Source organism: Giraffa tippelskirchi, chromosome 1 (genome assembly GCF_054371585.1).
Source record: "Giraffa tippelskirchi isolate mGirTip1 chromosome 1, T2T-mGirTip1v1.2.pri, whole genome shotgun sequence".
In the NCBI taxonomy this organism is placed as follows: Eukaryota; Metazoa; Chordata; class Mammalia; order Artiodactyla; family Giraffidae; genus Giraffa; species Giraffa tippelskirchi.
Genome location: NC_137275.1, coordinates 120,061,760 through 120,083,803, shown reverse-complemented (window position 1 = coordinate 120,083,803; position 22,044 = coordinate 120,061,760). Strand labels below are relative to the sequence as shown.

Here is a 22,044-nt window from a genome sequence, read left to right as displayed (position 1 = left end):
TATAATACTTGGTAAACAAGCATGGTTTGCTCCATGCTCATGTTATTCAGAAAAAGTCACTTTCTTGGTCTTTTGGAATAAAATCGTATCTATCTTTGATGCTTCTCAGGACCACAAGCTATCTTTTTATTTCTTTATTCTTCTTACAGTCTCATGGCTTCCAGGCCTTTGGGAACCTGGCACTCCAGGGACATGTGGGCCCGGCCTCTCTCTGGGCTGAGAAACAGCACACTCACCTGAGATTCACGGTGAGATGTACTGTCCTCCCTGAGTCCATCAGCACGCGGAGGACCCCACCTCTGCCACTCGGCCGCCAGGCCGCGGTGCTCTCATCAGCCTCCTGGGCCATCACAGAACCTGCCACCCCTCTGTCCCTCCAGGCTCTCAGAAGGCATCTTCCCCAGAACCCCCAGCCCCCACCTCCCTGCAGATACACCAACAATACTGTCCCCATCCTAACACCAACTTCAGTTGCTTTGATGGTTTTCACACCTGCAACTTTCCACTTTTCATTTCCACAAAAAGGTCTGAATTGTCTCCTGTTGCCGGAGGCCTGCTCCAGCTGGTCCAGGGGTTCCCTAAGGAAGGATGGCGTGGGCGAGGCGAATAAGAAGACACAGCAAGTCTTAGCGTCTCATAGTGTCTCTTGACTTTATTGTTTTCAAGACAGCTTTTATATCTTTAGTTGTACATAGAAACAAATGTGAAGTGTAGAGTCATGCCAAATCAGCTCAAGGGGTCAGCAGGTTTTGACCCTTATCGGAACCAGGATACTGTTTTGCATATCTTAGTTACAAAAGTTTCAAGTTGTTTACATCATCTTCTGGCCTGGAGGCCTGCTAACATCTTGTGACTCTTTACTGATAAGGGTTGATCAGCAAAACACTTTTGTATCAGGCACGGAGCGTATTAGAGTTACATTTTTTAAAGAATACAGGCACAGCAGATTATGACAAAGAAAGAATTCATCAACAGAAAGTTTCAAAGTAAAACCTGTTTCCTGTAATCTATCTTTTGCCTTGAGCTTAAGGGAAAAGAATATGGTCCCATAAAGTCATGGTATAGCAAGCTGAAACAATGTAGCGTAAAGGTCAGTTCTTAGCAAAAATCACCAGCTAAATTAACAATTGTCTTATTATTTGTATTAAAGCTAAACTTCTATTTCTATAAATCTCTAACTATCATGCTTTCATTATATAGGCTAAATACGTTAAGAGCAAAAACATAGTGAGTAAATATAGACTAAGTAACAGTTTCATAAAGCAATATTTCTTATATTTCCTAATAAGCCTTTTTTCCTATGAAGGGCTCTGTGCCCATTGGGGCTTTCTGTGCGGAGGCTCTCAATACTGTTTTATTGTTAAGGAGCAGTCATACACATTAGCTCCAAAGGCACAGGCACACTTGTTAAACAGACTAAAATGCTAGCAAGGGAAGTTTAGATTAAAATACTCTATATCCTAGATAATCTAATAGGGTGCCACCGTCAGGGGCTATGTCGATTAAAGTTTTCAGATTGATCTATTTGGGAAGACATCAGGAAAGGCCTTCTACTTAAGTCACAGAAAATAAGAAGAGGTTTATTAGAAAGATAGATATCATTTTTAAGGTGAGCGCTGAGGCAGCCTTCCGAGAATCCCTGAGGCCTGAGTTGCTCTGCTCGTCAGGTCTTCTCCTAATGACTCTGTCATGGGTGGGATCTCGTGACCTGGCTCCCGGCATCCTGTGACCAAGGCACCTTAAAGATCATAAAACTTGGCTATACTTCTCAGAAAGGGAAAGGGGAAATGTATTTTCATTCCTTTGTGAATGACTCCACAACAACGAAAAAGGATGAGCCGCTAATTTATCAGTAATACGGTCCAGTTCTTTTTGTCATTCTGTACAGTGAATGTTTACTAGACTGCATTCCCATCTCCTCTCTTCCTAAAAATTGCAAGAATGTGCATCTTCTTGGTAACGTGTTAATAAGAGAAAAATATTAGTACGAGTGTGCATGTCCTAGCACACACTTTAGGTAGGTTTTAAAATGAAGCCAGGATTTACAAGTTACTGCCTAGGTGCAGCCTGGCGCAGACAGAAAAAACACCTGGTGCCTCCTGAGTAATTCACTATTAATACGGCAATAAAATCTGTTCAAACGTTGAGATGAAGCTTGGGTCATATGGTTAGCATCCACTTATCTTAAAATGAAGGAAGGAGGAGAGAGTGGGGGAGAAGGGGGAGGGGAGGAGATTGCTACTGCATTCATTGTCCACTGGCCTTTGTAACCACCAGCCGCCTCGCTCTCAGCAACTCGTTCCTTAACTAAGGTAACACCCTGGAGAGGTCACAACATTTTGATTCCTATCATCTCTTTCACTTGCACTTTGCCACTGGACACAACAGAGGTTTTCTTTAATTTTAGGTCATGACATATTTAGACACCCGAAGTACAGATATTCATGTCACAGACACAACAATGCCAAGCTGTATCGAATGTGACTGTTTTTCCACATTCCCATCATTCCTCTGTTCCAGAAATAGGACACAATCCAAGCCCCTGTTCTTTCCCCCAACCCAGCTCCCTGAAATTTTTCTCTGGGCCTCACCCTTTCCTTCTGCTGTGTCGTGGTCCCGGTCCTGGGGACTGTCTTATACACTCCAGAGAACACAGCTCCTGTCCTCTCCAAGGGTTAAGGGTGGTCTGGGATGTGGAAACTGCCGCAGGTCTGACTGTTCAGTGGGGGTTCTTTCAGTCAAATCCCTGTCTCAGCGCTGGTCCGCTCCAGCAACACCAAGACTTGCCAATTACGATGATGTTCAGGGTGGGGCCAGGTGCCTCCAATTCCAGTCTTTCTGTAATTCTGAACAAATCACTGCTTCCCCAAGGCACCTCCTCCTGCAGGCACTTAACTTCCCAATTTAATGTTAGCCCATTCATCTGTGTATTAGCCAGTTCCCAGACATTCTGTCCATTTCTAGAATCTTCTACTGTCTTCTCTCCCAACTCTTTTCCTTCTAGGTCTTTACTATTATCTTAAGGGTTTTAGTAAGAAGAAGACATAAACACTTTTGTTTTTACCAGCCCCCCCGCCCCCACACCCAAGGCATTGAAACAGCCCAGGCATGTGCCTGTTTTCAAGGACTGATTAGAAAGGACCACAACTGCCTGTAAAGGAAACTTTAAGAGCAGCCCTTTCTAAGGGTTCCACCATCAGAAAAAAATTCCTTTAAAAGCAAATATCTCCCAATAAAAATTTTTTAAAGTTTTTAAAACATGAAATATTTTTATAAAGAAAAGAAAAAATGTATCTAGATAAGAACATGCATCGACTAGAACAATATTATCCAGACAAAGGAAGAAGTGGCACTTCATTTCCAAAGTTACTGCAGCAGGAGTTTTTGTGTAATTGTTTTCTGCCCCTTCTATTTGACTCTGCTGCTTGACCTTGGAACAGAAAAGCTTTCTGTTTTGTTCCTTGAAAGTTCAAAATATTAGAATATGTTACAATGTGATGTTACAGAATAAGTAATGAGACTTTTTTTTACAAGTGTAAGAGAGTTCAGACTTGTCCTGAACAATATCTGTTCGACATCTATTTATTCCATCAACAGATACTTGCTAGATGGTGAGGATGTGCGCAGCCCTGGACTGAGTGCTCAACACTGCACTATGTGTAAGATTCAGGCTCTGGTGTGTTCATGTCTATTTCATGTCTATTTAATCCTGCGGTAGACTCTGTCCTGCATACTCACAAAGTCATACCATAATTTGTAATTAATAAATTGAAGTGAGAGATCAGTGGGGCTCTCCACTCCATTTGACAGGTGCCTTAATTTCTAAATAGTTACTGGATATTTTAGGATAATGGCTGTCTGAGGAGGCCTTACAGATAGCTGGGAAGAGAAGAGAAGCGAAAAGCAAAGGAGAAAAGGAAAGATATTCCCCTCTGAATGCAGAGTTCCAAAGAATAGCAAGGAGAGATAAGAAAGCCTTCCTCAGCGATCAGTGCAAAGAAATAGAGGAAAACAACAGATTGGGAAAGACTAGAGATCTCTTCAAGAAAATTAGAGATACCAAAGGAACATTTCCTGCAAAGATAGGCTCGATAAAGGACAGAAATGGTATGGACCTAACAGAAGCAGAAGATATTAAGAAGAGGTGGCAAGAACACACAGAAGAACTGTACAAAAAAGATCTTCACGACCCAGATAATCACGATGGTGTGATCACTCACCTAGAGCCAAACATCCTGGAATGTGAAGTCAAGTGGGCCTTAGAAAGCATCACTACGAACAAAGCTAGTAGAGGTGATGGAATTCCAGTTGAGATATTTCAAATCCTCAAAAGTGATGCTGTGAAAGTGCTGCACTCGATATGCCAGCAAATTTGGAAAACTCAGCAGTGGCCACAGGACTGGAAAAGGTCAGTTTTCGTTCCAATCCCAAAGAAAGGCAATGCCAAAGAATGCTCAAACTACCGCACAATTACACTCATCTCACACACTAGTAAAGTAATGCTCAAAATTCTCCAAGCCAGGCTTCAGCAATACGTGAACCGTGAACTTCCAGATGTTCAAGCCGGTTTTAGAAAAGGCAGAGGAACCAGAGATCAAATTGCCAATATCCGCTGGTCATTGAAAAAGCAAGAGAGTACCAGAAAAACGTCTATTTCTGCTTTACTGACTATGCCAAAGCCTTTGACTATGTGGATCACAATAAACTGTGGACAATTCTGAAAGAGATGGGAATACCAGACCATCTGACCTGTCTCTTGAGAAACCTGTATGCAGGTCAGGAAGCAACAGTTAGAACTGGACATGGAACAACAGACTGGTTCCAAATAGGAAAAGGAGTACGTCAAGGCTGTATATTGTCACCCTGCTTATTTAACTTATATGCAGAATACATCATGAGAAACGCTGGGCTGGAAGAAACACAAGCTGGAATCAAGATTGCTGGGAGAAATATCAATAACCTCAGATATGCAGATGACACCACCCTTATGGCAGAAAGTGAAAAAGAACTAAAGAGCCTCTTGATGAAAGTGAAAGAGGAGAGTGAAAAAGTTGGCTTAAAGCTCAATGTTCAGAAAACTAAGATCATGGCATCTGGTCCTATCACTTCATGGGAAATAGATGGGGAAACAGTGGAAACAGTGTCAGACTTTATGTTTTTGGGCTCCAAAATCACTGCTGATGGTGATTGCAGCCATGAAATTAAAAGACGCTTACTCCTTCGAAGGAAGGTTATGGCCAACCTAGATAGCAGATTCAAAAGCAGAGACATTACTTTGCCAACAAAAGTCTGTCTAGTCAAGGCTATGGTTTTTCCAGTGGTCATGTATGGATGTGAGAGTTGGATGGTGAAGAAAGCTGAGCGCCACAGAATTGATGCTTTTGAGCTGTGGTGTTGGAGAAGACTCTTGAGAGTCCCTTGGACTGCAAGGAGATCCAATCAGTCCATCCTAAAAGAGATCAATCCTGGGTGTTCTTTGGAAGGACTGATGTTGAAGATGAAACTCCAATACTTTGGCCACCTCATGTGGAGAGTTGACTCATTGGTAAAGACCCTAATGTTGGGTAGGATTGGGGGCAGGAGGAGAAGGGGACGACAGAGGATGAGATATTTGGATGACATCACTGACTCGATGGACATGGGTTTGGGTAGACTCCAGGAGTTGGTGATGGACAGAGAGGTCTGGCGTGCTGCAATTCATGGGGTCGCAAAGAGTCGGACACGACTGAGTGACTGAACTGAACTGAACCATGTGACTCAGTTAAATGCACAGAGCAGATTATAGTCAGAAGAGCCTTCCTTAAGAGTGTCGCTTTTTCTCCTTAAGAGTCACACATTGCACATTTTAATTGATTGAGAATATGTTTAAAAGATAGGTGGTGAATTCCAGTCACAAGGTTAGAGAGTAGAGGAACACGTGTAAATCCCATGTTTTTTAGATCCATAAATATAGTTCCCTCTACACCTAGAGCCTTTAATTTCTAAGAACCCAGCCCTCAGAGCTGGGCTGCTGGAATCCCTGGCCAGGGCCGTCGGCGGAAACATGAGTTCAGTTACCAAATACAGCTGAGTGGAGGACGAGGACAGATGGGATCTGAGGCCACAGTTGCCTCAAAGTGACCACGGACCAAGCAGTGTGTCACGAAGAGACGAGGCCACCTCCGCTCCTCCGGCAAAGAAGAAACGCTCCTCTGAGATCCATCACCTTTGGCGAGGTCCTCGAGGAGCCAAGGATTGAAAAGGTCTGTAAAATGTGTCTTAATGTACTAACTAGTAAGGCAATATTTTTAAACTCTTTATTAAATGCTAAAAACATTATAGTCATTTGCCAGAAGATATAGCGCTGTTTAGAAGATGTCTCGATTTCTCTTTTATTTGGAGAGAAAAAGTAATGGGAATTCTGTACTCGTCTCAAGAACAGAGACCATATAAGATTCACCTGCAGGCTTTGTTTCTACCTATGCTGTCAGAGAGCTGCCTTGTCTGTAATAATCTTAAACTAAATTGGTGCTATTCATTCCACAAGGATCAAATGTAACGATGGAGCCAACATTTATCAAGTCTGTGTCTGTGTTTTGTTTTACAGAAAGTAAGAATGCTGTTAATTTGAAACTTGCCTATACTTAAGCTAACTACAAATGGCTTCAAATGGTATAGTTTAGGTTGTAGTAACATTTTAAGTTGTTAATTTCACTTTCAGAGAACTTTTTAAATTTTGAGAGTAAAGGCAGACATTTTAAATTCTATCTATGCACAAAGGTTGCCTTTTTTTTTTTTTTAAAGATAAAGCTTATCAAGGGAAACTATAGTACAGTCAAATTTAAGCTTTACAGTAAAATTTTATATCATGTTGTTGTAAGTTAGACATGAAATTGTCTGGAATCCAATAGATGAGGTTGATACAGAACGATTTCAGGCTCGTGTTACTTTTTCAACATTTGCTAAAAATACTGATTACCTTCCAGTATGAATAACGTGTCCACACCCAGAGCCCATTGCCTGACAATATAACACTGACCAAGTTCCCTCAATCATGAATGTGCAGAAATGACATCCTTATTACAGGGTAGATACGCTTTCCAATATACTTTTTCCTCAAAGACAGAACCCACCTCCATTACTCAGATTTTAAACATCAGAGACTATCTGACAAATTATTACAAATAGCCCATCCCTATGTGTGCTCAGTGGGGTCTAACTCTTTGGGACCCCAGGGACTGAAGCCCACCAGGCTCCTCTGTCCATGGGATTCTCCAGGCAAGTATACTGGAGTGGGTTGTCATTCCCGCCTCCATTATGAACAGCAGACAAGGCCTAAGAGAGTCATTAAGGCAATATGTGCTCTGTGAATACATGATTACATTTTCCTAGAACACAGATCTGTCCTTCTGCATTCCCACGTCTAGTATGACTTAGGGTCCCCATCTCAGCTCTGTCCAAACCACGGTGTGTTGCTAAAGCTGAAAGAGTCAGAGCATACTTAACAGTAGAAGAGAAATCTGGATTACATGGGACAGTTACAATCACTCTGATTTCTTTACCTCATTTTTTTAATGTAGAGGGTAGAATTAGTCAAGATTCAAAATAAATCTGACACATACTTAAAGAGATAGCAGCTGAAATCTCCAAGGCCAAGACAAGAGCCTGCACTTCACTGATACATGTGTGTGTGGGTGTGTGTGACATCAAAGGGAACTGTGATATCTGAGCTCTAGCCAGTAACTCAGACATCTGGAGGCGATGGCCATGCCCCAGTTAAATTCCAGTAGAGCAGCTCCCACAGATTCAATACGGTGAATAAGATGATATCTGAAGAGGAACCAGTAACTGCAAACACTTCCTCAGGAAACACTTCATATAACTCTTGTGGGCATCAAATCAGCTATTATGTTATGTCTTTCAAATTAAGATACAATCTACTGTCTGGGAGCATTTAAAGCTGGAGAAAAAATATGCCATGCCTCCCTGTGACCTCAACCTTCTTAAAGATTAGACAAGAGTGGAATCCACATGTGTTTATTGAGAAATAGTTGATAAAATTGTTGTGCATTTTTTTTTGCATCAAACAGGATTTAATAAAGTTTTCATATTTGCCTTTTGTCCTGTAGGGCCCTTGGTAAAAAGAATATTACAAAGAAAGGAAGGAAGGAAGGAAGGAAGGGAGGATTGATTTTAAAATGATGATCACATAGCTGATTCACTTTGTTGTACAGCAGAAACTAACACAACACTGTGAAGCAATTATGTGCAGAGGTGTGTGTGCACTCAGTCGTGTCCAACCCTTGGCGACCCCGTGGACTATAGCCCATAAGGCTCCTCTGTCCAAGGGATTTTCCAGGCAAGAATACTGGAGTGGGTTGCCATTTCCTTCTCCAGGGGATCCTCCTGACCCAGGGATGGAACCTGCCTCTCTTACGTCTCCTGCATTGGTAGGCAGATTCTTTACCACTTAGCGCCACGTGGGAAGCCCCAATAAAATAAAAACTTCTTTAAATACTTGGAGAAATTAAAAAACAAATAACTGATGATTAAGAGGACAACTGAGGTAACATAAACACACTTTGTTTAACCCTTCATGAAGTGTGGACAGCCTCTTTTGGAAGAGCTGCACCCTGAGGAGGAAGGCGCGAAGCTTTATAGGAAAAGAAAAGGGAAGAGAATAGTGGAAATAACTTGATTGGCTGGGGTTGTAGAGTCACTGTTGTTTGGGGTGAGACAAGCAAGGAGATAAATTGGGAAGCCAGCTCTGGCCTGGCTTGGGGCTGGCTGGCCGCATGCTAATATTTCAAGCAGATTGTCCCTGGTAGCTCAGCTGATAAAGAATCTGCCTGCAATGCAGGAGACCTGGTTCGATTCCTGGGTCAGGAAGTTCCCCTGGAGAAGAGATAGGCTACCAACTCCAGTAGTCTTGGGCTTCCCTGGTGGCTCAGATGGCAAAGAACCCAATGCAGGAGATATTAGAGACATGGATTTGATTCCTGGGTCGGGAAGATCCTCTGGAGAAGGGAATGGAAACCCTCTCCAGTATTCTTGCCTGGGAAATCCCATGGACAGAGGAGCCTGGCGGAATACAGTCCATGGCGTCGCAGACAGTTGGACACGACTGAGTGACTAAGGAGAGAGTGTCCTTAAGGACACAGAAGTTCCCCACGGTTCGGTTTGCTGACATGGGCCCCAGGCAGGAGCAGCTCTTTAGGTTATGTTGCATCTAACCTAAAAAAGTTAATTCAACAGAAGGAAGAAATTTCATATAGAAACTGCATGTGCTTCCAAAACAAGAAAAAAAGTGTTTTAAAGCTTTTTCAAATTTGGTTGTTATAGTTTGGATTTTATTTTTAAACATTTTTAGTCCTGAATCTTTGTACCAATAGTTTTTAATACTTTTAGTAATTGTTGAAATAGGAAAATAAACAGAAAGCAAAATGCTAAATTAAATATTGAAATCACTCCGAATTTTCACTCCCACCCCAAAGAAAACAGCAACCAAAGATTCCCCTAACTGCATGACTCCTTACCCACCACAGATGTAATCGGCGTCCACTGCCTGGTTCCCAATCTTGCAACCTCCCTGTGTATTTATATCTAAGTATATATGCACTTTTAAATGCCCTGTAAAATGTTGCCACCATTGTCTGCACTCTCTTAAGGACCTGGCCCCTGTGGTTCAGAATACTGAGTGATCCCTGCTGCCTGTCAGTCTTTTTCTATCATCAAAGACTTTTCCCCTTCAAAATTGTAGTAGCTTATCGATACCTGCACACTATTCCATAAACTACTGCAAAAGTGCCCCCTTTATCTAAATTATTCAAGTAAACATCCGTAATGTGCTCACTGGGAAAAGACCATGTGGCAGTGCCCCCTTTATCTAAATTATTCAAGTAAACATCCGTAATGTGCTCACCGGGAAAAGACCATGTGGCAGTTCCATGCAGGTTTCAACTGTAAGTCTCCTTTTTCTTGCTGGTTCAACTTTGGCCAAACAATTGGGTGTTTTTATGCCATAGGTTGGATAATCAAAATAATCAAAAGAAAAACAGTGTTTACCCTATTATTCTCAGGATCCAATTGTTCACTACAGATTCTCCTGGACTTACATGGGGCTCCCTCCCGGCACACCCATCCCAAGTTGAAAATGCCTTGAATACACCTCACTTACCTACCAGCCCAGCCCACCTTCATTCCTAACCAGGGCTCTTGGCCTCCTTAATCAATAGAAATTGATCAGAGGCCTGAGGAGAAATTCAGACAAGGCTTTACTAGGGCCTCTGCTGCAGTAGCAGGGATCAAGAACAAACAACAGGTTCCCTTGCTCCCTTGCTCCCTAAGGGGGGGTGGTCAAGCTGCTCCGTTATACGGGGTGAGGGTAGTGGTGTGTCCAGGGGTCGAGCTGGAAGGGTGCCTGAGGTGGTTTGCCCACCCCTCTGGTGTTGGTGTCTGCAGAGGGCATGTGCAGTACCTGCTTTTGTTTCAAATGCTTCAGAAGTGGCAGTTGGGCTTTATGGTGTCTTTGTATCTTGCCATCCATAACTTAGGGCTTCCCAGGTAGCACTAGTGGTAAAGAACCTGCCTTCCAATGTAGGAGATGTAAGAGAAGTGGGTTCCGTCCCTGGGTCAGGAAGATCCCCTGGAGGAGGGCAAGGCAACCCACTCCAGTATTCTTGCCTGGAGAATTCCATGGACGGAGGAGCCTGGTGGGCTATGGTTCCTAAGGTCATAAAGAGTCAGACATGACTGAGTGACTGAGCATTCACGTCCATAACTTGCCCCACCCCCACCCGCTCATGCAGTTATTTTGAGGCCCTTATAGCTTGTTTGTGTTTTGTTGCTGGAGGAGACGATTGTCCAGGGGCAAGCACTGCAGCAGAGGGTCCCAGGGTCTGGCCTGTCTCAGCTTCGGTGCCAAGAGCACTGCCATCAGCCTGCAGTTGGGCAAAACCATCTAACACAAAGCCTGCTTTTCAAGAAAGTGTTGATAATTTTGTGTAAGTGATTGACTAGTGAACTGACAGTGAAAAGCAGAGGAGTTGTCTGGGTCCAGAAGGGTTGTAAGTATATCAGTTGTGCACCCTCATGATCATGGGGCTGTCTGGGCACAGTGGCCACTTCCCAGCATCTCCAGGGATTATGTCACTGGCCCGGGGAAAGAAACAAGTTCAAAATCCCAAGTACAATTTCTACTGAAGGCCTATCACTTTCATAGCACTGTAAAGCTGATTTGGCCAACCACTGCAAGTCGGATCACCAGTATGGGAAAGCCTTCAGCTCAAATCTTGGAAATGACATTCCTTGGGAAGGCGAGCTTTTATTGTGTGCAACTGAATTCTTCTCCCTCCAAGACTCTGTTGCTTCTCATGAGGTGCTTTGTCTCCCTCAACCTCTCAGTCAGGGAATTTTTTTATCAATACATTTCAACAGCCAATGTGCCTTGCCTCTGGAGACGGTGCAGGGGGTGTCCACAAGTGTTTCCTGACCCACAAAATAGAGGGTTATCCTGGATAGCATAGATCTTGTTTTCAGATAATTATCCCCCAAGGTCAGCAACTCTAAACACAAATGTTATTCATAATGTTAAAATCTATCTTTCTGTCTTTTCTATTAGTTGTATATTCATCTGTGAATCATATACATTTATATGTCTATTACATATTGAGGAACTCAAAAATAAATGTTTTCCCAAACACCAAGACAGCAATGCTGAGACAATTTAAGAAGATAAAAATTGCTTATGTCAGAATGTGATATGCATAAGAAATATTAAACGTTCAGTGAAAACTTACTTATAGGCTCTATATTTCATAGTGGAATATGGGTCCAAAAGACCAGACAATGTGAACTTAGGGAGAATTTGTGCACCATAAAATTAACAGTGAGAAATAATCTATAAATTGAGTGGCATGAAATTCCTTAAGAATGGATGAAATATGCACAGGGATGTAACGACACAGGTGACCGTGGGGGTTAGCATCCGACAGCAATGCTTCCTTGGGATACACCAGATGTGGACAGCTGCCTGCCGAAGGTCAAGACAGACAGGCAGCTATGATGCCTCCTAGTATTTTCAGACCCTCCCAAACCTCTGCTTTACCAAATGTTTGTTCATGGCTGAGAGTTTGGCATCACATGTGACTATCATCATCACCGGCTGGAGGAGGGCGCCTGCAGCCCCTCCACTGCACAGGTCAAGAGTCTGAAGCACCACTGGCCTGAGGTGTCCTCCTGCTGTCACTGTCTTCCCCTCCCACTCACAGTGGAACAGCCACGGTCTGTGGACACCAAGGGCAGCCTGCAAACACCCATCCACCCCGTCCCGCTTCACTTGTTCCCTAACAACTTTGAAAGATGATCTGAGGGATAAAAACACATTACAATTTCCCAAGATCAACTAACAAAAGATTGACGACCAAACCAAGCCTAAGAAAGCAGAACCTGACATTTTCTGTTTCCTAGTTTTTGCCTGTGTGTACAGTCACGCAATCATGTCTGACTCTTTGCAAGCCCATAGACTGTAGCCCCCCAGGCCCCTCTGTCCATGGAATTCTCCAGGCAAGAATACTGGAGTGGGTTGCCATTCCCTCCTCCAGGGGATCTTCCCAACCCAGTGATTGAACTTGGGTCTCCTGCATTGCAGGCAGATTCTTTACTGTCTGAGCCAACAGTGGAGCCCTTCCACTTTGTATTTTTCCCTATTAAAATGGCAGCTCCTTAGGGCAGAAAAGCCCCCTTTCCTCATGGCTGTGTCCCCAGCCTGCAAAAGAGGCATGTAGTAGGCACTCAAGAGAATCATTGCTGATGAATAAGAAATTAAGACAGAAACATGCTTTGACTAAAAACATTTGTATTTCTATGACTCAGAATTTAACTCTGAACTTGCTGGGACCCATGATGAAGGGTATCAACATTCACAGAATTCCCCTCATCTAATAGTAGAGATGCTAGAAAAGGAGCGTCTGTCTGGTTCTGAATATTTTCACAACAAACTTTTCTTGATGGTAATGAAAACCACAAAAATCACTGTCTCTATAGTTAAGGCTTTTTTTTCAGACCTACCACTTTCGTTTTTGTACAGTAACACCTATATATATTTTGTGTGTACTCATTAATGGCTATGAACACGCAACACTGATGACTTTATCAAGTCCTTCTCAGAAAGCAGAGCCCAGGCGTTGAGTGACCACTGATAAGACAGGTGACAAACCCAGGCAAAGAGCAGAACGCCTCCTCACTGAAGAGATCCCAGCCCGGGGAGGAGCGTGGGGCCAGGGGCTGAGAGCAAGAGGAGGTCACAGACAGGTCTGCATCTGCCGTGGCCATGTGGCTCCCTCTCCCGTCAAATCCCACTCAGGACTCAAACCCAGCTCAAACACCAGGTTGGTTCTTCCTCAACTGCCATGATCGTGACCCACACCCTGCCAGATGTCCGCCACACAGAGGCTGTCACACACTTGCTTTCCTGACCTTCACAGGGCTCTTAACTCATAGTTCAATAAAAGGAGTGTATAGCAAAATACCTGCAAAGAAGCTTGTTGTTGAGTCCCTCAGTCATGTCCTGACTCTTTGCAACCGTGGGGACTGTAGTCCTCCAGGCTCCTCTATCCATGGGATTCTCAGCATAGTGGAGTGGGTTGCCACTGCCTTCTCCAGGGGATCTTCCTATCACAGGGATCAAACCTGTAAGTCCTGCATTGGCAGGTGGATTCTTTACCACTGAGCCACCAGGGAAGCCCTCAGAAGAAGGAGTGAATTTGGTTGACTGGGCAGTCACCAACAAAAAGTGAAATTAAGTACAGTTTTCAAGGAGCTGGAGTTGGAAACACAGAACAGACAGGAAGGGCAAAGAAGCTGCATGTGCAGAGCGAGGGGATGTGGAAGAGCCCCGCAGTTCACAGCAGCGAGTGGACGGCCGGACCTGTCCGGGGACGTGGGGCCTGAGACCCGAGAATCCACGTTTCACTGACCATCCCGGAGTGCGCAGGGAGCCTGCCTCCTACATGTGGACCTCCTCTTACCGGGGCGGGGGCCCCACTGGGGGAAAAGGAGCAAAGGAGTGACACGGCCAAACTTGCATGATTTCTCCCACCGTCAGATCTCCTGGGGCAACAGCCATCATCGCGTCCCTCCCTCCTCCTCTTTGGGTTTCTCTGACCTTGTCTACTCCCTCTTCCTGGATCAAGGTTCCTGACAGAGGAGGAACCTTGCCTGGCTCATCTTCTTCTTTGTGTAGTGAGTGAGGAACAAACAGTTGTCAACAGAATTCATGCCCGCCTCTCACTCCGGGAAAGGCGGAGTGACCAAAACCGGCAGGAGATGGTTCTCCCCCTGAGGCGGCTGGACCCACAGGCTCTCAAGGAAAACAAGCGACTAAACCACTGACAGGGAAGACACGAAGGAGAGGGAGGGGAAGCGGAGGGAACTTGATGAGATTCTGCTTCCCTCAGAGAGGAGAACAGAGGCGGGCAGAGACATACAGACGTGCGGGAGCCTCACCCAGACTTGCCCGCCATCACGCTGCCGGCCGCAGCAGACACTCACCTCGCGCCCTCTTGACTTGCTTTTCAGTGAGCTGCATTTTCTTTCCGTGTTTTCCCGCATAAAGTCGCTTTATTTTGATTCGCAGTAAACCAAGGGGGAGAGAAGAGGTGGCTCCAGGTCAGTGTGTCGACTCCGCGCGGGGCCCCGAGTCTCGGGCGGCCTGGGCCGGGGAGAGCCGTCCGGCCTGCGCAGCGAGCACTGCGGCTGCTCACGCGGGGCGGGGCCCCTCACCGTCCTGCACCAACACTTGCCCGACACCCGGTGGGGCCCTCCGAGAGCCAGCAGCGTCCGTCACCATTAGCGGCGTGCTCAGGGCTGCCCGTGCCCGGCTCTGTTACACCTCCTCTGCCCGTCCTCCCTGTGACCTCTCAGCCCCTGACCGAGCTGTGCACTCCAACGTCTACCAGCCTGGGCACGTGTGCGTCTCCGTCCTCCACCCCAGAGCGGGCGCGGCCCTCGGAGCGGTGCGACCCCACACAGAAAGCACGCCGGGTCCAGGTCCGGCCGCTTGAGCACCACCTCCCTCCTCCGCGAGCCCAACACCACTTCACCCGCCAACTCCTCCACAACGTAGTGGACGCAGGAGGAGGGAAAAGGCAAGGGCCGTGAGCACACGCCATCATCTGAAAGCAGGCCCGGAGTCGCAGGTGTGAAGGGACCCAGGCCGGTCAGTGAGCAACCCTCAGTGGCCCATTCAGCCAACCGTCAGGGGAGGTGGTCGTCAGGCTGAGCAGTGAGGTAAGAGGCGGATCTGGTCTTCTCTCCCAGCCTCAGGCCAGCAGGTGAGCCGGGGGCCCAGAAACAGTCTGGGGGCTGTGTCCTGAGGGCTCCGGAGCCTCAGCAAAGCCGCTGCTGGCCAAGCCCAGGCCCCCAGGTGGCAGCAACCCTCCCCCCATCCCCGCCTCTGTGATCTGATGGCATCGACCATCTGCATGGGACCTGCCCCCACTGCCTGGGCGTCCTGAGGAGCCTGAGGGCCAGCTGGGTCCTAGGTGCCCGGCTCCCTCAGCCGTGACTGCTGGACAGGTCTGAGGACCTGGCCCTGAGGAACCACCGGCTGAGCTCTGCCTTCTCTTGGCCAGGACTGGGACATGGGAGGGTGACAGCTGTGCCTGGGGACCTGGCCTTTCTTGTCAGATCAGAGAGGAATGTTGCTTTGGTGGAGATTGACAAGAGCATTGTGAGGGTGCTCTGCCTCAAAAACAGAGGCTCTGACACCAAGACATTCGCCACAACTCACCACGCCCTCCTTCCCCTTTCCAAGATATGGGCTCTGCTGAGAACTTTTGGAGTTTGGAGTTTTTAAGGCAGAAGCCACGCGTCACCTTACAGGACCTGCAATAAACCTTTCTCTGCTCCAAACTTCAAACGTTTTATGTTTTTCTGCCTCATTGTGGGTCAGGCACAGGGATCACAGAAGGGGCTCTTGACATGCCTTGAAGTAGCTGCCCCTGTAGTAGGTGTTGAGGGTCCTGAAGATGCCCACCTCCCAGTTGTAGGTCACCCTCATCCACCAGGGCACCGAGAGGCCCACCCCAGCTCCTCCTGCAGCTCCTTGAGTGGCAGCAGCAGCGCCTCCTGCGAGCTGGGCACCTGCCCCCTCCGTGTGCCCCCAGCACTCGTGGTGTGTTGCATTTTCTGTGTCTTCTCACCAACACACAATTGCCAGAAGCACTGTGGGGAATAAGCCATGAAACCTCAGGACTATAATGGAGATGTCTGCAGTTGTATGTCTTTGCTTACAGCCTCTTAATTTGGGGGTTGGTTGAATAACACTGAAATCTCTGAGGCATACTTCTCTGGTGAGTTTGGGACACGTAGAAACCGCTCCTTCCATCCACCCCATTATGAGCGCTTTCCTGAGTCCTGTGCATGTTTTAGCAGCAATATTGGGGTCACAGATGAAACCTGGACCATATATGCCCTCCTGCTATTATTTTCTCTTTCATTCTGCAAGCAGTTTATAAGCGACACCTGATTCAGACAACTGGATCCCGTCAGATGGCACCTCTTTAAAACCACAAGTGTTGAGACAAACAGTGTGGGCTCTGGGGTCATCATATGTGGTGGAGTCTTGGCTCCCCCCTCAGTTTTTTTCTTTCTAAACCGGGGCTGCCAGTTTTGAGGTCTTCTGTTTGGGGTGTTGGTTTTTTTTAATTTTTTTTTTTTTTTTTTTTAGCTGCACTGGGTCTTCGTTGCGGTGCTTCAGCTTCTCATTGCGGTGGCTTCTCCCGTTGAGGAGTACTGACTCTAGGGCACGAGGGCTTCAGTAGCTGCAGCACGTGTGATCAGTAACTGTGGCTCCCGGACTCTAGAGCACAGGCTCAATAGTTACAGTGAACGGGATTAGTTGCTTCTCAGCATCTGGGATCTTCCCAGATCAGGGATCATCGAAACTGTGTCCCCTGCATTGGCAGGTCGATTCTTAACCAGTGAGGCACCAAGGAAGCCCTAGTTATGCGGTTTTTAAGGGAAATAATCTGTATAATGGCTGTTGGTAAATGTCTCTCCCATGCTGAGCAGTCCAGTGATTATCTGCCCCTTTATGTGGAAGTTTGCTGACTAGAGCACAGCTGTCCCTCTGCACCTGAAATTTAGTAATCGATTTTCAGCTCTGCCTTGAATTAACTAATGAATGAATGAATGAATGTGAATGCACCTACGGACACACCAGGAAAGGAAGAGGTGAAAAGGCTTCAAAAATTTCATCAAAAACTAAACACTAATGAAAACAAATCAAAGTGCATTTTGTGGTTTAGGGTGACATAAGCAGAGTCAGATTTGCTTAAAATATCAACACACTACTATTCTCATAACATCAAAGAAATTAGATCTGTAAGAGAGGTGGGTGGGGGGATGGAGGGAGGCCTGAGAGGCAGAAGCCCTGGACCCCCTCACAGCACCAATGGCAGGGTCAGCCTCCTGAATTATTGAAAGAGCTTTAGTGAGATGCTAGGGCTTCCCCAAGGCGCCAGTTGTAAAGAATCCTCCTTCCAATGCAGGAGATGTGGATTTCATCCCTGCATTGGGAAGCTCCCCTGGAGGAGGGCATGGCAACCCACGCTGGTATTCTTGCCTGGAGAATCCCATGGACAGAGGAGCCTGTCAGGCTGTAGTCCACAGGGTCACAAAGAGTCAAACATGACTGAAGCGACTTGCACAGCACAGCACAGTGAGATGCTTAGTGTTCACTCAGGGGCAAATAGCAAATTAAAATAATGAACAAGGAACTTCCCTGAGGGTCCAGTGGTTAGGACTCTGGGCTTTCACTGCAGGCCGTGCAGGTTCCGTCCCTGGTTCCGGAAGTAAGATCCCACAAACCAGAGAGTCAAATAAATAAAAACAGAATTTAAAAAATTAGGAAAACGGTCAATGATAAACACAGGTATGCTTGACGCTTCTTCCAATTTATAGAGGAAAATGATTTAAAAAGTATGTTTTCCCCTTAATGTTTCTCCCCACTTGTGAATGAGTAGTACCGTGGTCACAGGCGTGCACGCGCGTGCGCGCCCCCCCCCCCCACACAAACACAGTCGTTCCTACTAACGCAGGTGTGTCTCCTGTCCTTCAGAGCCTGTGTTCAAGACACCGGCCTTCCTGCGGAAGCGGACCGAGTGCATGAGCGCCTCTCGACTGTGTCCGAGACGTCCTCCCACGACTCCTTCAACGACTCGCTCTCGGACCTGCTGGAGGACGGCGAGAATGCGGCCTTCTTGCCGGGGCTGTCGGCCTTCCTCAGCCAGGAGGAGATCCACAGGAGTCTGGACCTGGCCCGCAGAGCCATAGCCAGCTCGGAGACGGACGACTGCGCCTGCGAGGAGGTCCCGCGGCGCTGCAGCCCCTCTCCCAGGAGCCGCCGGAAGCCGCCGGCCCCTCTGGAGTCCCGATCGGGCGAGCGTGCGTCCCTAGGGACACCTGGGGACTGCAGGCGGGCACCTGCCGCGCCTCCGCCAGCGGAGCAAGCCGAGCGCATCTCCTCTCCCGCGTCGCGGAGGAAGCCCGGAGTCTCGCCCCTGCTGGCCAGGCCCAGCTACATCCGGAGCCTGCGCAAGGCTGGGAAGTAGGGGGCCAAGGCCCCCGGCGCCAGCGCCAAGCCCAGGGCCGCGCGCCCTGGAAGGGCCGGCCCCCAGAGCCCGCTGAAAGACAAGGCGGCCACCCTCATCGAGGAGCTGACCTCCATCTTCCGAGAAGCCGCCAAGCCCAGAATCAGGAGCCCCGACGGGGAGTCTTCGTCTCCGGACAGCGGGTACCTGTCCCCTAAGAACCAGTCGTCAGACCCGAGGAGCGCCTCGGCCAGCCGGAGCCCCACCCGGGACCAACAGGACCTGGAGGCCGGGGCCAGGCCCCCGACGCCCGGGCATCACCCCACCCGGAACCAGCAGGACGTGGAGGCCGGGGCCAGGCGCCTGGCACCTGGGCATCACCTCCCGGTGGCCAAGGATGTGGCCCAGCCCAGCCGCAGCCCCTCGTCCCCATCGCCCCCCAGCGCCTGCCACCCCCCAGCTGCTCCCCGGTTCATCCAGAAGCTGCGGAGCCAAGAAGTAGCAGAAGGTAGTCGGGTCTACCTGGAATGCAGAGTCGCTGGGAACCCACCTCCTCGGGTCAGGTAGGACTCTGGTTGCAGAGATGCGATGCTTTGCATGGACTTCCACTTGCACTTTAGTGTGAGAGAAGAGATTTCTGTTACAAGTCAAGGGCTTGGCTCCCCAAGCGCACAGAAGCAAGCATTATGGCCCTGGCTTTTGAGGGAAGGAAAAGCTCCATTGCTAGTTGGACCAGCAGGGAGACAGGAGGCAAGGCTCAAATCCGGTTCTCGATCCAGGGATCAGGGTGCAATTTAAGGTTTTAGGAAATTTCAAGCTTGGAAGCTGCCTTGATGATAGTCCACAGTTAGCACCTCGTGCTGGAGCCGGGTTGTCCTCACTGAGGGGACTCCTGACTTTGTAAAGCGCAAGTGTGGCAGCTTCTCTATGCTCCTATATCTGCAGACTGAAAATGCTGGGTTTGTGGTCATCCTGAAGATGGCTAGGGAGCAGGGGGGTGGGGGGGCCCATCTTGTACTTGCCCAGCGCTGTCTCCCTACAATAACTGCAGGTTTCCTCAATACACCTATGTAAGGAGCCCTGTCCTTTTAAGCTAGGTGATGTTTTACGTGCTTTTTCGTTGTTCGTTCCTCAGTCTCGAGGGAAGTAGGGGAGAGGGCCTCTGCTAGCTGCTTCCTGCTGATGAAGGACGTGGGTTTTTATAAGAGGAATGAAATTGTTTTGCACTTACCTATCAATATTTGCGAGTCTCACCTTGAACTCTGAAGTCTCAGGCAATCATCCTGTGCGTCTGGGGGTGGGGGGTGGGGCTCTTTAAATGTACGAGGTGGACAATGAGGACAGAATTTGATGAGTAAGAGGATTAACCCTGAGATACACAGAACTATGGCTCCTAACTTTAACAGTCCTTCAAAACAGACCTTATTTCTTTGGGAATCCATGAAAACCTGTTTTTAACATTTTAGTGATTGAATTTGAATTTGTGTAGGCCTGTACCAGACTCTTAAGTCAAAATCGTCTGCTTTTGAGATGCTACTGTCTTCTCGTCTTGGCCAGGTGGAGCCTTAGCTGTCTGTTTCCTTTTGAAGAGTTACTTAAAGTACCTGGGAGTGGGGCGGCCAGGGTGTGACTACTTTTAGCTTTCCTGGAGGATGTATAACCAGGAGGATTTCACATGCCTGCACGGGTTCTCACTGTATGGGTTTGTCCGAGTTTGAGGAGGATGCGGTCCTGGGGCTTGTGCAGTGCGAGGGGATGTCCGTGGGAAACCCTAAAGGGCTAGACACGTATTTATGCATAGAAGACAAGATGGCACCGAGAAGCTGTACACATTTTATCAAATTTAATGCTGTTACCACATGAGACCTTCAGGAAGATCTCCCGTAGAACATTGCATACAGGCTAAATAGGAGCTTGTTTTTAGGGGCCACTCTGACCCTCAGCAGGGGAGCTGGTCAGACCTTATCCCAGGTTACTCTGGTTTCTTGGCTTGTCTTGGTGACTGTCTTTTTGAAGGAATGATTCATTGTTTCCCTATGGACTGAGGTCTCCAAGAACTATGAACTTCATCATGTTCCAAGGGCCTTGACACCTTTGAGTCACCTCAGCTATGAGAGCTCCTCTGTTGTCACTTTGAATCGGAAGAGGCAACCCCAGACAAGGTATTATTTCTTGGAGGAAGGCCTTTGTTACTGCAGAAGCTTTCTCTGTCCTATGCGGAAAAGCTTTGCCACCGTGATGGCATCACCGGCATCTAGACATATCTACAGTGTCCCTGGCACTTGATGCAACAGTGAAGTCTATTTAGCAACCATCCCCTGGTTCTGTCCTGCGGGCATGCATCCCTTCTATCATCAGGGTGGCCCAGTTTTAGGATTGTTTCTGGTGCAGATCAGCAATTTGGATTACCTTTCGGATGCTCATTTGCATTTATGGACCAACAATGAACTGCTGGAGTCCATGACATGTCTCAGCCCTCCCATCATGGGTTCCTTGGTGTAGATGAGTAATAATTCTGTCCATTAAATGTTTGGGATAAACTCTTCATAAACCCAGCCTCTGTGGCTGTTCGTCCTGATCGCCATCTAAGTCCCCAGAGTCTGCATGAACTCCCCGTGCATCTGCTCTCTGGATGATCGATTTCCAGATCCGAGGCTACAACAAGGATGGTCCACACTCAGAATTAGTGGTAGGGTCTCTGGATCTGGGTCTTTGGTTCTGGATGCTTGTTGTGCTGCCGAGTCCACCTAATTATTTCCTTTAGTTAAGTGATGATCCGTTTTGGGTGACCCAGGCAGCACGCACTGGCTACTCTTCCTGGCATTTTAACAGCATTTATTAATAATAAGGCTGGTGTCTCCTCTGTGTGTTCCACTTCTCTCCTTCCTGACATCAGTGGGCCTCTCTTTCCAGGTGGCGCCATGCACACATACAACAGAGAAGGCAGACTTGGAGTCAGTGTGTGTGGTCACTGTCTCTTAGCTCCTAGGCTCAGGGTGTGATGAGGGCAGTGAGCTCTGGGCAGATGGACCCAGATGATGGCTTCTGCTTCCAGGGCTTCCTGATGACCTACATCTGCACACACACCCTTGTTTGTGAAACTGGTCCCGTCCGTGAGTATTTCTAAAGGCTGACCAGGCAGGTCAGGTCTTCAGTTATTTGTATACAATTGAGAGCAGGCTCTCCGTTGTCCTGGGGAGCAGAGTGGCTGGGCTTAGAGTAGATACTGCCTGTGAGGTGACGTTCAGGATGTCAAGTGGTGTGCCCTGGTATCTGCCCCATCTGCCCGAAGTAAGCCCGCATCTCCTCTTCTGTGCTAGTAAAGGCAGTGCATGATGTGGGTGGGGTGTGCTGAGGGTTCATTTTTCGGCCTCTTGTGAAAGGCTGCAATGACAGCCCAGAGGCAAACTGGCAATCCTTGATGTAGCTGCGCAATTATTTAAAAAAGTAAGCTACAGGCTTCTGATGGTAT

At 47.6% G+C, this 22,044-nt stretch overlaps 1 long non-coding RNA gene and 1 pseudogene across 2 annotated transcripts; one reads left to right on the top strand and one right to left on the bottom strand.

Annotated features, from left to right (window-relative positions):
• Positions 1-634: 634 nt before the first annotated feature.
• LOC145521412 (uncharacterized) lies at positions 635-4,236 on the bottom strand. The gene is made up of 2 exons (XR_014065373.1): positions 2,592-4,236; positions 635-1,738 (listed from the first exon to the last, which is right to left on the bottom strand). It is a non-coding gene; the product is annotated as an uncharacterized LOC145521412 (long non-coding RNA).
• Positions 4,237-6,087: 1,851 nt separating this feature from the next.
• On the top strand, positions 6,088-21,310 carry LOC145515851 (palladin pseudogene; annotated as a pseudogene). The gene is made up of 3 exons (XR_014061061.1): positions 6,088-6,116; positions 6,216-6,242; positions 18,101-21,310. The product of XR_014061061.1 is annotated as a palladin pseudogene (transcript).
• The last annotated feature ends 734 nt before the right edge of the window (positions 21,311-22,044 follow it).